The 15050-nt window shown below is 47.9% G+C and overlaps 1 long non-coding RNA gene across 1 annotated transcript; it reads right to left on the reverse strand.

Annotated features, from left to right (window-relative positions):
- Positions 1–1634: 1634 nt before the first annotated feature.
- On the reverse strand, positions 1635–13615 carry LOC144611273 (uncharacterized). The gene is made up of 3 exons (XR_013549503.1): positions 13474–13615; positions 3586–3694; positions 1635–1666 (listed from the first exon to the last, which is right to left on the reverse strand). It is a non-coding gene; the product is annotated as an uncharacterized LOC144611273 (long non-coding RNA).
- Between the last annotated feature and the right edge of the window lie 1435 nt (positions 13616–15050).

A 15050-nucleotide genomic window follows, 5' to 3' on the forward strand; every position in this document is an offset into this window, starting at 1 on the left:
CTCAACAGTAAAGCAAGGATATGCCAGGCCCCAAGGTTAAAGTTGTGGTGGAATACAATTCAGTTGTGGCTGTTGGAACATAGTGTCAAATAATGGACAATTTAAGATAATGCAATTCACGCCTCTTGATTGGCTCTGGCTCTTGATCTTGAAAGATCTTTCTATATTATCCAAAGAAAAACTTGAAATACATTCACTTTCTTCACAATTGGTCTTACACAAAGTGGATCTCTCTTTGCTACTTCTTCTTCTTGCGTTTGAGGCAGCAGAAGTTATGTAACGCCCTCCAGGCGCTGTAGACAAAAGTGGCGATCCCATGGGCGTCGCTCTCGGTGCAGGCGCCCAGGGCATAACCAGGGATCTTCAGATGGGAGCTGTCACTTTTGTGAGTCTGTTGGAGCAGGATTGTAGTGACTTTGTGGGTCTGTAGCAGATGTTCAATGATGGTGGTCTTCGCCTTGGTGAGGCCTTCCGCATTCAGCTGCAGCAGGGTGATGCCCATCCGTTTCGACATCCGTAGGTGCACGCCCCAAGAGGGGCGCATGCTCCGTCCGGGTTGGCGCCAAGCTGCAGCGACTGAGGTTGCATTTGGGCTGCAAGCTGTTGTTGTTTGTTCGTTGTTATTTCTGCTATTTCTGCTTCCTGTATGTTGACGTTCGCCTGACCAAGGTCAGTTGACAGGGCTCACCACGAGGAGGTCTGCAACATGAGCCCCATGTTGCGTATCTCTTTGCTTATCAAAACCAAATACAAACGCCAATTAAATGTATCATTTCTGATACAAGCTCTGATACTGTTTCAGCACCATATTCACCATGTTCAAATTTATTTAGTATGATTGCAGGGATATAGTCCTATTTATGTTAAGAAAGATATAAATCAGAATGTCTCATTCGCCAAAAAATGTAGGACTAAAATGAGACAAAGGAATATTCCACTTTGTGTCACCATTACTTTAAAATATTTCCCTTTCATCCAGAAGGCAGAGAAAAGCAGTAACAAACAATTTTACTCTGTGACAAATTGTGCTTGTACCATTGGGAATGCAAATAGTATTAAGGCATCAGAACGAAAGGCAGCATTTCCCCTAATATCTCAATTTCACTACGATTGTAATAGATTGGAGCAATCTACAGAAGAATGTTTCCATTTAGTTTGAAACTATTTATTCCAACATTGTGATTACTGTGAAATAAGCGTACATTGCTATTAGAATAGAAACTGATATTTTGAGATTTTCAAATATTCAAAACCACACCAAGCAACGAAAACAAACCACCCTTACAGTTTTTTTTTCTATTTTAATTTTAATATTAATTTAATAATAATTTGAAACAGGCTTTGTCAAAAATCAACAATTCACAAGCCACATAAGTACCGTTTGTATTATTCCCTTAAAATGCCTGAATTTTGTTTTAAATCTGTAGGAAAAAGAGCCAAAACAACCACATTTTTATAAAATTAGCCTGAAACTGAGGAAATTAAATCAAATGACAATTGGTTATTTAAGTTACTATTCAAAATGAAATTAACCTAATTTACAATCTACAACAGTGAGCATAACTTCCTCTGTTGAAGACTAGGACTTCTGCACCAAAAAGGCTTAATTCCTTTCTTTTTCTTGTAAATATTTATTTGTGCAAATATTTTTTTTTTAGATAAATTCCTTAAGAGCAAGGAGACATGGAATATTTTTCACCACATAACAAAATATGCAAGTTTGCAATGTACAAATCTTGCAAATAATACAGAACTCAGGAATAATTTGATTCTCTAATGTAGAGGAGGCCACATCTGAGCACCGAAAGCAATTGGAGTCATAGAGTGATACAGCGTGGAAACATGCCCTTCGGCCCACACTGACCAACATGTCCCAGCTACACTAGTCCCAACTGCCTGCCTATATCCCTTCAAACCTATTCTATTACACTTAGAGCCCACTTGCCATTGCCCCTAGCACCCTGTCTGCTCCAATCTCAACATTCACAGGGAAGTACTTCAAAGTATTTTAAAAGGACATACCAAAGGTATTTATTTCACAAAATGCTGGAGTAACTCAGCAGGTCAGGCAGCATCTCAGGAGAGAAGGAATGGGTGACGATTTGGGTCGAGACCCTACTTCAGACTGATGTCAGGGGGGCGGGACAAGGGAAAGATATAGGTGGAGACAGGAAGATAGAGGGAGAACTGGGATGGGGGAGGGGATGACAGAGGAACTATCTAAAGTTGGGGAAGTCAATGTTCATACCGCTGGGCTGCAAGCCGCCCAAACGAAATACGAGGTGCTGTTCCTCCAATTTCCGGTGGGCCTCACTATGGCACTGGAGGAGGCCCATCACAGAAAGGTCAGACTGGGAGTGGGAGGGGGAATTGAAGTGCTCAGGCACCGGGGCATCAGGTTGGTTAAGGCGGACTGAGCGAAGGTGTTGAGCGAAACGATCGCCGAGCCTGCGTTTGGTTTCGCTGATGTAAAGAAGTTGACATCTAGAGCAGCGGATACAATAGATGAGGTTGGAGGAGGTGTAGGTAAACCTCTGTCTCACCTGGAAAGGCTGTTTGGGTCCTTGGATGGAGTTGAGGGGGGAGGTAAAGGGACAAGTGTTGCATCTCCTGCGGTTGCAGGGGAAAGTGCCCGGGGATGGGGTGGTTTGGGTAGGAAGGGACGAGTGGACCAGCAAGTTACAGAGGGAACGGTCTCTGCGGAACGCAGAAAGGGGAGGGGATGGGAAGATGTGGCCAGTAGTGGGGTCCCATTGCAGGTGACAGAAATGTTGGAGGATGATTTGTTGGATACGCTGGCTGATGGGGTGGAAGGTGAGAATGAGGGGGATTCTGTCCTTGTTGCGAATGGGGGGAGGGGGAGCAAGAGCGGAGCTGCGGGATGTAGAAGAGGCCCTAGTGAGAGCTTCATCTATAATGGAAGGGGGGAAGCCCCGTTTCCTGAAGAATGAGGACATCTCTGATGCCCTAGTGTGAAACACCTCATCCCAGGCGCAGATGTGGCGTAGACGGAGGACATACCCTCTCAACTGAGCTCATTACCATTGAGAAATTTCCAGGCTGTGATGTTTCATGATTTCATCTACAATGCTCACGAGGGTAAACATTTCAATATAAACAAAAAAAACAAATTCATCATTCCTTTCATAAACGGGGAACCCCCATATTCTGAAACTTTACCCACTAAATTTATTATTTTAAATCAGCATCCACCTTATCAAGCCTTCTCAGAATCACTAAGATGTTTCAATAAGATCATTTCTTGTTCTAAACTTTAATCAGTGTAAACCTGAACTTTTTTTTGCCAACAAGAATTAAACAAATGAAATTTCACCGAACTCTCCAAATAATGTGACCAAAATGTGCCCCCATATTGCAGTGGAACACAGTTGTAGCAAGTCTTCCCCACTATTCTATTTCTCCCCCTTCATAGTAAAAACCAGCATTCATCCTAAAATCTTCTAACAATATGCTTCCTGAAAGTTTCCATTCTTAAAATGAAATTTTGTAGTCAATCATTTCCAAATACACCTGATATTTTTCTTAAATGTCCATATCTTACCACATCATCACCAATGTACTAACCTACAAACACCAGGACCAGGTTTAGCAGTTGCAGATAATTCAGAATCCTCTTCACAAATCAATGACAACTCCTCCGATTTTGAGCTTGGGTTTGAATCTGCAACGATTGCTTGAATGCAAAAATCAAAATCCTTTCCAATTAGATGGAGCCATATTGACATCTGATACAAAAGTTATATTTATATAGAAAGAAATCCAATACTGGGGTATAAGCCAACTTTAGTGCGAGGTGTCGAATGATTGTGTACAAGGACGGTGACGGTGTGGTTCCCTGGCATACCGTCAGTGAGGAATAATACTTCAGTGAAAATAACTGCAAAAAAAAAAAGTGGACTGGATAATGGTGAACCAATTTGGTTACCATTCATTTTGCGCTAGCAGAAAAGTTGGGGTTTATGTCTCCATTATGTTTTATGATGCTGCATATTTATTAACAACTAAAGACACTAAACTGTTGCAGAACCAGCAGAACTGAAATTACTGTTCCACTTGTAACCAAACAAACTTAAAGAAATGGCAATGAATAGTCCATTTGGTTGCAGGTCATTTTAGTATATCTAGAAGTAAGACAGGTTGGGAAAAAGATCCATTAATTCAGATAACTGAAAGAAGTCAATATTTTCTTGCTAGATTAGTGGCTAAATTATGAAGTTGTCAAATATACTTTGTGCTGAGTTAACCAATTTGGTCTGGAAAACAGTGGTATGAATGAGGTATAATGATAATAATAATAATAATACATTTTATTTATATAGCGCTTTTCATATACTCAAAGACGCTTTACAGAGATTTTGAGAACATAGGGAAATGAATAAATAGATACATAAATAAATAAATAAATGAACAGAGAAAGGAGACAGAAGGTGAGGTGACCTTCAGTGGTTGAAGGCAGTACTGAACAGGTGAGACTTCAGCGATGTTTTGAATGTGGTGAGTGTGGGGGAGTCTCTAACGGTTTGGGGTAGTGAGTTCCATAGGGTGGGAGCAGCGATGGAGAAAGCCCGGTCCCCCCAGGATCTGAGTTTAGTCCGGATGTGGGGGGATAGGAGATTGGCAGCGGCAGAGCGGAGGGTGCAGGTGGGAGTGTGCCTGTGTAGGAGGTCGGTCAGGTAGGATGGGGCCAGGTTATGGAGGGCTTTGTAGGTTATGAGGAGGATTTTGTACTGGATTCTCTGGGGGATGGGGAGCCAGTGGAGTTTATAAAGGACGGGGGTGATATGGTCACGGATCGAAGTGTGTGTGAGTAGACGGGCAGCGGAGTTTTGAATGTATTGAAGTTTATTGATGATTTTTGAGGGTGCGCCATAGAGGAGGCTGTTGCAGTAGTCCAGACGGGAGGTGATGAAGGCGTGGATGAGGGTTTCTGCAGCTGTGGAGGAGAGGGATGGACGGAGACGGGCAATGGTTTTGAGGTGGAAGAAGGCTGTCTTTGTGATGTGTTTGTCGAAGGAGAGGGTTTGATCAAGGATGATTCCAAGATTCCGGATGTGAGGTAAGGTGGATACTGGGAGACCATCAATGTTGAGGATGAAGTTTTGGGTGGATTTGGTGAGCATTTTTGGACCAATGATGATGATTTCAGATTTGTTGCAATTGAGTTTGAGGAAGTTTGATTGAAGCCAAGATTTTATTTCAGTAATGCAGTTTGTCAGTGTAGAGTGTGTGGTGGAGGAGATTGACTTGGTGGAGATGAGGAGCTGGATATCATCGGCGAAGCAGTGGAAGTTGAGACCATGACGGCGGATTAATTGACCAAGGGGGAACAGGTAGAGGATGAAGAGGAGGGGGCCAAGGACTGAGCCTTGGGGGACACCTTGGGGGAGGGGAGCGGTGGGGGATTTACAGTTGTTAATGGAGATGAACTGGTGTCTGTCAGAGAGGTAAGATTTGAACCAGGATAGGGCTGTGCCGGTGATGTTAAGGGAGGTTTCAAGTCGGGTGGGGAGAATGGAGTGATTTATGGTGTCAAAGGCGGCGCTGAGGTCAAGTAGGATGAGGATGTTGAGGTTGCCAGCGTCGGAGGAGAGGAGAATGTCGTTTGTGATTTTGAGGAGCGCAGTTTCAGTACAGTGGTTTGAGCGGAATCCGGATTGGAAAGTTTCATACAGGTTATTGGTAGAGAGGTGGTATTTGAGTTGGGAAGCTACAGCACGTTCCAAAACTTTGGACAGAAAGGGTAGGTTGGAGATTGGTCTGAAGTTGTTTGGGGTGTCAGGGTTTAGACCAGGTTTCTTCAGAATGGGGGTGACAGCAGCGATTTTGAGGGATGGCGGGACGATGCCAGTGGACAGGGAGGAGTTTATTGTTGCAGTGATAAGTGGAGAGAGACAAGGAAGGCAGGCCTTGACAAAGCTGGAGGGGATGGGGTCCAGAGAGCAGGCGGCAGTTTTTATTCCTGTGAAGAGGTCAGAGAGGTCGGTGGTGGAGATTGGGGAGAACTGAGGCAGGGGCTGACAGGATAAGGGGGGGGGGGCAGGTGGTTTGAGGGGGAGCAGGTGCGTTGGTGGTTAAGGTGCTGTAGATGTTGTCTATTTTGCTTTGGAAGAATGAAAGGAAAGTGGTGCATTTGTCAACTGTGAATGATTGGGAGATGGTGTCCAGGGGGCTGAGGAGTTTGTTTATTGTAGAGAAGAGTGTTTTTGGGTTTCCGGAGCCAGAGTGAATTATTTGAGAGTAGTAGGTGGAGTGGGCATGGGAGAGGGCATCTTTATAGTGCTGTATGTGGTCTTTGTAGGCTTGGGAGTGAATTGTGAGACCTGTTTTGTTGCGGAGTCTTTCAAGTTGGCGGGCATGAGTTTTCATCACGCGGAGTTCAGGGGTAAACCAGGGAGCAGAGTGGGTGAAGGAAACTGTTTTGGTTTTTATAGGTGCAAGCTGGTCGAGGCAGGAGGAGAGAGTGGGTTGTAGTAGTCAGTGAGGTCAGAGGGGCTGTGGAGGTCAACGAAGGGAGAGGCGGACATTATTTCAGAGAGGGAGGATGAGAGCGAGGTAGGTGAAACAGAGTTCAGCTTGCGGAAGTTGATTTTGCGTTTTTGCTTTGGAGCTGGGGTGGGAATGTTGACAGACATGGTGATGGCTAAGTGATCAGAGAGGGTGGGGTCGGAGCCAGAGAGGTGATGTAGATTTAGTCCAGTAGAGCAGACAAGGTCCAGAATGTGCCCACGGTTATGGGTGGGAAAATTTACGTGTTGAGTGAGGTTAAAGCAGTTGAGTATTTCAGTGAAGTCAGCGGTTATTGTGGAGTCAGTGGAGTCCATGTGGATGTTGAAATCACCGAGGAGGATGATTGAGGGGGAGAGAGAACAGAACTGGGTCAGAAAGTCAGAGAAGTCAGAAAGGAATGATGGGTGTGGTTTGGGAGGGCGGTAGACAACTGCCATGACTAATTTTGTGTGGCCAGAGAGTTTGAAAGCCAGGTGTTCAAATGACGGAGCAGATGAGATGGAGATGAGGTTGATCTTGAAGTCCTGTCGGTGAATTACGGCAATCCCACCACCTCGGCCTTCCGAGCGTGGTTTATTGATGTAGGGGTATCCGTTGGGTGTAGTGAGGTTGAGTGAGAGATAATCCAGAGGTTGTTGCCAGGTTTCTGTCAGACAGAGGAAGTCCAGTTTATTTTCCAGGATGAAGTCATTCAGAATGAGGCTTTTATTGTTGAGGGACCGGATGTTGAGCAGAGTGAGCTTCATGTTGCTTTGTGTGGTGTGGATGGACACGGGTGATTTAGCCAGGGCTTGTAGACAGGGGGCACGCTCGTGTGCGTTGTTGTGATGATGTAATGGACGAGTGGAAGTCCGATCAGCTGACCAGAGTGCAGGGATGGAGTGACCGGTCTGGGAGTAGACAAACTTGTGACCGGAGCCTCTGTGGATGTATCTGGGTCGTCGTAGAAGTCCGTGGTTGATGATGGCAGAGATGCATGTCGGAGTGGAGTGGTTGTTGAGCAGGAGCAGCCTCGCAGCCAAGTACTTCAGTGCCATGCCAGGCAGGAGCGAAGGAGCATAGAGCCCAGAGAGATCAAAAGGTCACAGCAGGCACAACAGACTGATCCAGAGCAAGGCCTATGAGGATCGAGGAAGCTGAGCAGCCTGAGGGTTAATACGGAGCTGAGGACGTGCAGGCAGAGGAGGTAGCCAGGCAAGCAGGCAAGCAGGCAGCTGTTAGCGTTAGCGTTAGCGATTTGATGACGTCAGCGCTAGCTGTCAGATAACCCACAGGGAAGCAGTCCAAGCCAGCAGAGACAGGAGCACAGACAGGAGTGAGAGGTCCAAGGGTGCGAAGTCCAAGGGTGCGGAGACAGCGGTGGAAGAGCTGGGCAGATGATACCAGGTCAAGCAGAAGGATTAGTTTAAGTAGAGGGATTTTTTTCAAATCTGAGAAATCTTTTTAAAAAACGGCAAAATTAATCCAAAAATAGAAGTGGCGAGAAGCGGCGAACAAACAACGCCAGCGTCCTCTCACGTCACTTCCGGCGTTAAGTATCATCATTGGAGATAGTATCATCTCCAAGCTATTGGGGAGTGGAGAAAATGTGTGCCCATTTCCTAATGGGCATGCTAGCCAATCGTAGTGTTTGTTAGTAGTGATGTAGATGGACTATTGCATGCTAGCCAATCGTAGTGTTTGTTAGTAGTAGCCCCGCCCATTATGTGCTGTATATATTAAGAACTTGCCTGCGTCAGTCGGTAGGTGCAGCAGCTCCGAGCTGGAATGTACTGCACCTCCTGTGATGTAAGTGTTGCATTAAAAGCCATGTGTTGTATTACAGCGTTGGTATGATCACTTCATTACATGGTGTCAGTCGATTCGAACCTACTCCTCTGTGTTTATCGGGTTTTATTTTCTTTGTTTAGTTGCTCCTGTTTTACTCTATTATGGCTAATTCGTGCCGTCGCCCAGACCCTCTGGTTTTTGATTTAGACATTGCTGAACGATGGCGCATTTTCGAGCGTGACTATACTCATTATGCTCGCATCGTTCATCGCAATGACCCTCTTGATGTGCGTGCATCTGTTTTACTCAACCTTGCGGGTCCTGAGGCTATGAACCGAGCTGACAACTTTGTTTTGCCCCTGCTGTAGTGGGTGATGGCGACCAGGTTATCACTCCTGCCGAGACTATAGATGACCCTGCGGTTCTATTAAACAAATTCAGGGAACTGTGTGATATGCCTTCGAACCATATCATTGAGAGAACAAAGTTCTATGCTCGTTGCCAGCGGGCTGATGAACCGGTTGAACAGTTCATTAGTGACCTCCGCCACATGGCTGCGCGCTGTCGATTTGGTGCGTTGCGGGACGAACTTGTTCGACATAGGTTGGTAGGGGGCATGCTTGATGACAAACTTAGAGCTGTGCTGCTTCGCAACACTGAGTTGACCCTAGACCAGGCTATCCACTCCTGCCGTATTTCGGAGATTACTGCTTCCCATGCTGTTCCTGTCCATTTCAACCCACGCCAGCAGCATAGCGTTAACTTTGCAGACTTCTCCCGCAGACCCTCTAACGCGCCTGATGCTCGCTGTTTGAATTGCAACTATGTTCATGCGAAGGGTCGTCAGTTCTGTGCTGCTTCCGGAAAGACTTGCAATTCCTGTAAAAAGTTGAACCATTTCGCTAGGTGCTGTCGTTCTCGTGTGACTGCTAATGTTCCCAAGGCCAGTTTGCACCTGCTTCAACAGGAATTCGCTGATGACGATTCACAGGGGTCGGCCCCCGCGCTCTGCTCCGTCAGTGCAGATAGCAGTTTAGTTATTCATTCCCTCTTCCCTCCGTCTAACAAGCTACTTGACCCTGCAGTAACTGTGTTTGTAAATAGCAGGCCTCTACTCGCCAAGGTAGACACGGGTGCGAAGGTCAACGTTATGTCAGTAACTGCGTTCGACAGAATTCGCGCTGCTGAGTGTATTGATAAAGCCTCCTCAACGCTTCGGGCTTATGGGGGAGAGATCCTGCACCCACTTGGAAAGGTTCTTCTAAAGTGCACTGTTGGTGAGCAGACCCGCACCCTGCTGTTTTACATTGTTGCATCAAATTCAGAGACGTCGCTCGGTATCAACGCATGCCGCGATCTAGGCCTGGTGTTTTTCGGCCACGCGGTCCACAAACTATGCCTCGCTGATGAGCCTACTCAACAGCTACTGTCGCATTACAAAGACCTCTTTGATGATGAACTGGGCACGCTGCCTGCCACATATCGCATCACTGTGGATCCTGCCGTCACTCCTGTGGTCCGAGCGCCACATTGGGTTCCACATGCCATGCGTGACAGAATATACAATGAACTCAAACGCATGGTCTCAATGGGTGTTATTGCCGAAGTAGCTGACCCGTCTGATTGGGTTTCCACAATGGTTGTCGCAACTAAGAAAAATAAGCAGGAGATCCGCATCTGCATCAATCCCAGAGATCTTAATACGGCTATCAAGCGCCCTCACTACCCTATGCGAACCACAGAAGATGTAGCTGCACAGATTGGTAACGCAGCAGTGTTTTCGGTCCTGGATGCCAAAAGCACTTTTTGGCAGATTCCACTTGACCCGGACTCCTCCAACCTCACTACTTTCGCCTCACCTTTTGGCCGTTTCAAGTTTCTGAGGATGCCTTTCGGTATCAACTCCGCCAGCGAAGTTTTCCAACGTACCATGGAATAGTTGTTTGCGGAGTACCCGTGCGCCATCATCGTTGATGATATTCTTATCTAGTCAACATGCTCTCTATCGTATACGTGTTGAATCTTAATAAAGCATCACCATATACTGAATCTCCTCAGCCTTCCAAGGTAGTAGAAACGTTAATAAACAATTATTGCATCAATGTGCACAGTCCAGGACAGATCTTCAGAAATATGCACGCCCAAGAAATTAAGATGTTGGGGGGAGGGGGAGGGGAGGGGAGGGGGACTGGGAGGGGAGGGGAGGGGGAGGGGAGAAGGTGCTTCACCAATGCAGGAGAGGTTTGGGCCCAACGGGTCTAGTAACTTAAAAAATCTTTACTAGGTCACTCCTCAGCTTCTGACCCCCCTAAAGAAAACAATCCAATTTTGTACAATCTATTCTTCTCGTTGATATCTACAAATACAGCAGCATCCAGGTAAATACAGCAGCATCCAGGTAAATACAGCAGCCTCCTCTGCATCCTCTCCAAAACTTCCACATCCTTCCTGTTATGGATGACCAGAATTGCACACAAAGAGGCAAAATGTAGACCAACCAAAGTTTTATAAAGTTGCAACATGTCTTCCTGGGTCGTATACTCAATTCCCCAACAAAGACAAGCATATCTTACACCTTCTTTACCACTATGTTTGTATTGTTATGCACTTGGACCTCAAGATACCTCTGTACATCAATGCTGTTGAGGGTTCTGCCATTAACTGTATACATTTCCTTTACATTTGACCTCAAAGTGCAACAACTCCTTCTGCCATTTCTCTACCCATATATGCAACTGATCTAAATACCGCAATTTCCTTTGACATCCACCCTCTGTCGGCAACGCCACCAATTTTTATGTCATCTGAAAACTTACTATCTACAATTCCATTCAAGCCATTTTTATACAACACAAACGACCAGGTTCCCTACTCAGATACCAGCGGAACACCACAGGTCATAGACCTTCAGTCAGAATAATATCCCTCCACCAACTGACATGTGATGAAAGAATGGGTCAACTGGGCTCATATTCACGGGAATTTAGAAGGATGAGAGATCTTATAGAAACATATACAATTCTTAAATTCTTAGACCTTCCCCCAACTTCTCCCCGTTCCTGCACTCCTCGCACCTCCAGGCTCAGAGCCCCTGCTCCGCGCCTCGCTTCCTGAGGCTCTTCGGCCCCTCGCCGCTCCTGCTGGCCCTCCAACCCTTCCCGCCCGCTTCTTCAGCCAGGCTGCGTTTCCACTTGGCCGGTGTACAACATCTTGAGGCTGGGGCCGCTGAGCAGAGCCGTGCCTTGGTCGTTCGCCTAGGCTCACAGTGCCCAGCCCAGCTCTCGCTGCTGCTCAACCTCCACTGCCGATCAGCCTCTCCCCGGCTCCTCTTCCTCCTCCTCTTCAGGCTCAACACTCCGGTCCTCCTCCTCCAAGGCCGTCGACCACGGCTCTCTCGGCCCTTCGCCCTCAGGCCCCGGCGGGTCGCCGACCACCAGCACTCGCTGCTTCTGCCCCTGCAGACCCTCCAGGCCCTTCGGCTCGGGTTCTTCCCACTGCTTCTCTCCAAGCTCGTTCAACCCCATCCTTTCCTCCTCCTCCTCCTCCTCCTCCTCCCGCCAGCAGGTCAGCGGCCCTCTGCTTCTCGGCCTTGCTCTCCTGCCTCCCTTCCCGTCAGCGTTTCCCATTCTCCCTCCAGCTGGCCAAACGTTTCTCCTCACTTTTGGTATTCTGAAGTACAATAAATATCTCTCAAGGTTACCCCTATTTCCACAATTTCTTACAGCACAAAAATGAACCATTTTGGCGTTTTTCTCAAGGTAAGAATGTACGTGTTACATGTGTTACTAGTGTATGCCAGAAGCTGCCATGTACTCCAGATGGCTTGAGCGACTCTGTGCATCACACCCTTTGACCTTGTATGCAAGGGCTCTATTTAGCTTCCCTTCAAAACAAGATATTTGTTTCAACTACACTTCATGGAAGAACATTGCACAATCTTTTACCCTTTAGTTTTGAAGTTAATCCTGTGATTTCCAGGCTTACCTCTAGTTCTACACACATTATCTCTAGTTGGGATTCACTAAATCCCAATCCTAAATATAACCAATCAAACCACTGCAAACCATTCAACAAAGACCTCACTGCCTTTTCTGGACAAATGCGAGGGGATTTCTTCAGCCACTGCAGCAGAATCCCTTTAATGTAGACACAAGTGCAGAAGCTGGTTTACAAAAAGAACAAGGTTTTCCATAGATGCTACCTGACCACTGAGTTACTCCAGCACTTTGTGTCTTTATCAGGCTCCCTCCAAGCAGAGCGCACCATGGGAGCTGCACTCGCACCTCCTGCAGGACCTATGCATCGGGAGGTGCAGATCGAGAGCGAGCGGAATTATGGGGGACCCCTGCCGCCCCAGTAGCGGACTGTTCCAGCTGCTGCGGTCGGGCGGGCGCCTCCGCTGTCACGCTATGAAGGCGGAGAGGATGAGACGGAGTTTCTTCCCACGGGCCATCGGGACTGTCGGCTTCTGTAACTCCAGAGACTGGATTTTTGTCTACACTATAGTAACTTGTTGGCTTTATTTATATGCTGTGGCTGTGATTCTTTTTTTGCACAGTCCGCGGGCGTTGCCACTTTCATTTCGCTGCACATCGTGTATGTGTATGTGACAAATAAACTTGACTTGACTTGACTTGACTTGAGGAAGTCCAGAACCAGGGATCACAGTTTAAGGATAAGGGGGAAGTCTTTTAGGACCGAGATGAGAAAACATTTCTTCACACAAAGAGTGGTGAGTCTGTGGAATTCTCTGCCACAGAGAGTAGTTGAGGCCAGTTCATTGGCTATATTTAAGAGGGAGTTAGCTGTGGCCCTTGTGGCTAAAGGGATCAGGGGGTATGGAGAGAAGGCAGGTACAGGTTACTGAGCTGGATGATCAGCCATGATCGCATTGAATGGCGGTGCAGGCTCGAAGGGCCGAATGGCCTACTCCTGCACCTATTTTCTATGTTTCTATGTTAACCTGGCTGTGCAGGGGAGTGAAGAGCCTGCAGCCCCGGTTCCAATGGACGCTCACATTCTGGAGACAGACACCAAGTGGGTCAGGCAGCATCGCTGGAGAGAAAGGAATGGGGGTCATTTTGGGTCGAGACCCTTCTTCAGATGGACTAGATTTTTCCAACCATTTCCACTGCACTTAAGTAAACACCGACATTTATCTCCACGCCCGCCCACCTTGGCCTTCTGGTAACTTGTGCCGCTTTGGCGGACTGAGCCGTGGTCGAGGTTTGCAGCTCTCCGGGCCTGCGGTGAGGGCTTGTGGCGGTGAGCGCGCTGACATGGCCCAGCCCGGCCCCGCGCCTCGAGCACCCGCCTCACGCGCCCCGCCTCAATCACGTGCACGCGCCCCACCTCGCCTCACGCGCCCCACGCGCAGCCCCTTCGCGCTAACTGTCATCGAGCGGGAAACTTGAGGTGAGGCGCTCCCTCCTTCCCCCGGCGCTCCCTCCTTGCCCTCGACGCTCCCTGCTCGCCCCAGACGCCCCCCGGCGCTCCCTCCTCGCCGCAGCAGACGCTCCTTCCTTGCCCTCGGCGCTCCCTCCTCGCCCCCCTCCCACGTTCCCTCCTTCCCCCACGTTCCTCCTCGTCTCCCCGGCGATCCCCCCCTCCCCCCCCCGGCGACCACCCCCCTCCCCCCCCGCGGCGATCCCCCCCCCCGGCGTTCCCTTCCCACCCCCGGCGCTCCCTCCCCCCCCCAGCGCTCCTTCCCCCCCTCGGCGCTCCCTTCTTTCCCCCCGGAGCCCCCTCCTCGCCCCCGGCGCTCCCTCCTCGCCCCCGGCGCTCCCTCCTCGCCCCCGGCGCTCCCTCCCTGCCCCCGGCGCTCCCTCCTTGTACCAGGTGCTCCCTACAGAGATGATCGAGCAACAGTTTAATGGATGATGCTGTAAAATGAGATTACTTTTTGATTGAACGAATGAGCAGAGAGGACTGAGACTCTTTGGAAGAATGACACCAGACCTCATTTGGTCACTTGCACTGCCAGGACACGAGCCCTGACCGTAATGTTGCCACATAACGCCTTCTGGAGGACAAGGGGCGCACTGTAAGCAAGCACTAACCATGGCTGCCAGTAAAGCGGGACCGTCTTCCGTCCCAGCAGCCGTTGAATTGTCGCAGTTTTTTTTGCCAGAGAATGTGAATCCAAAATCGCCACTAAACTTGCAACACCTCAGTCCCAACCCAAAATATTTATGAATGGCACCACATAATTACAGTGCTTAATTTCAGCAGGCTGCTTAACTTCATCCGAATGAACATAGTACAGCTCCAAACCTCACGGTACATACCACAACATGCATACACTGCCTGTTGGACCATGTCAATCTCACCACCCCAGTGTAATCCACAACACTTCCTCATTCTTGTAGAAGACAGGTTTCTGCAATTAGAGGTAGCAAGAACTAATGAAAATGGGAGAGATTTTCCTGGAGGGCCTGACTCCCATGGAGAATCCAATGTTGGTCATTGTCAGAGAGACTAGACAGGACTGGATGAACATTTGAATTGCCTAGGCATAAAAGACTGAATGAAGTACTGTAGATGAGATTAATATAGCTAGGTTGTTGATCGGCAGGACATGATGGGCCAAAGGGCCTGTTTGGTGCTATATTCCTCTATGATTCTATGAAATGCTATTTGACTGCTGTGTTCTCACTATTCTTTATTTTTTGTTTCAAATTCTGTTTTTCTTTATCTTTTGGAAATAAAGGCCAAAACACCGATTGACATACAGCATTTTATTTTTTTATGTT

The sequence above is a fragment of the Rhinoraja longicauda genome, chromosome 39 (genome assembly GCF_053455715.1).
Source record: "Rhinoraja longicauda isolate Sanriku21f chromosome 39, sRhiLon1.1, whole genome shotgun sequence".
NCBI classification, from domain to species: Eukaryota; Metazoa; Chordata; class Chondrichthyes; order Rajiformes; family Arhynchobatidae; genus Rhinoraja; species Rhinoraja longicauda.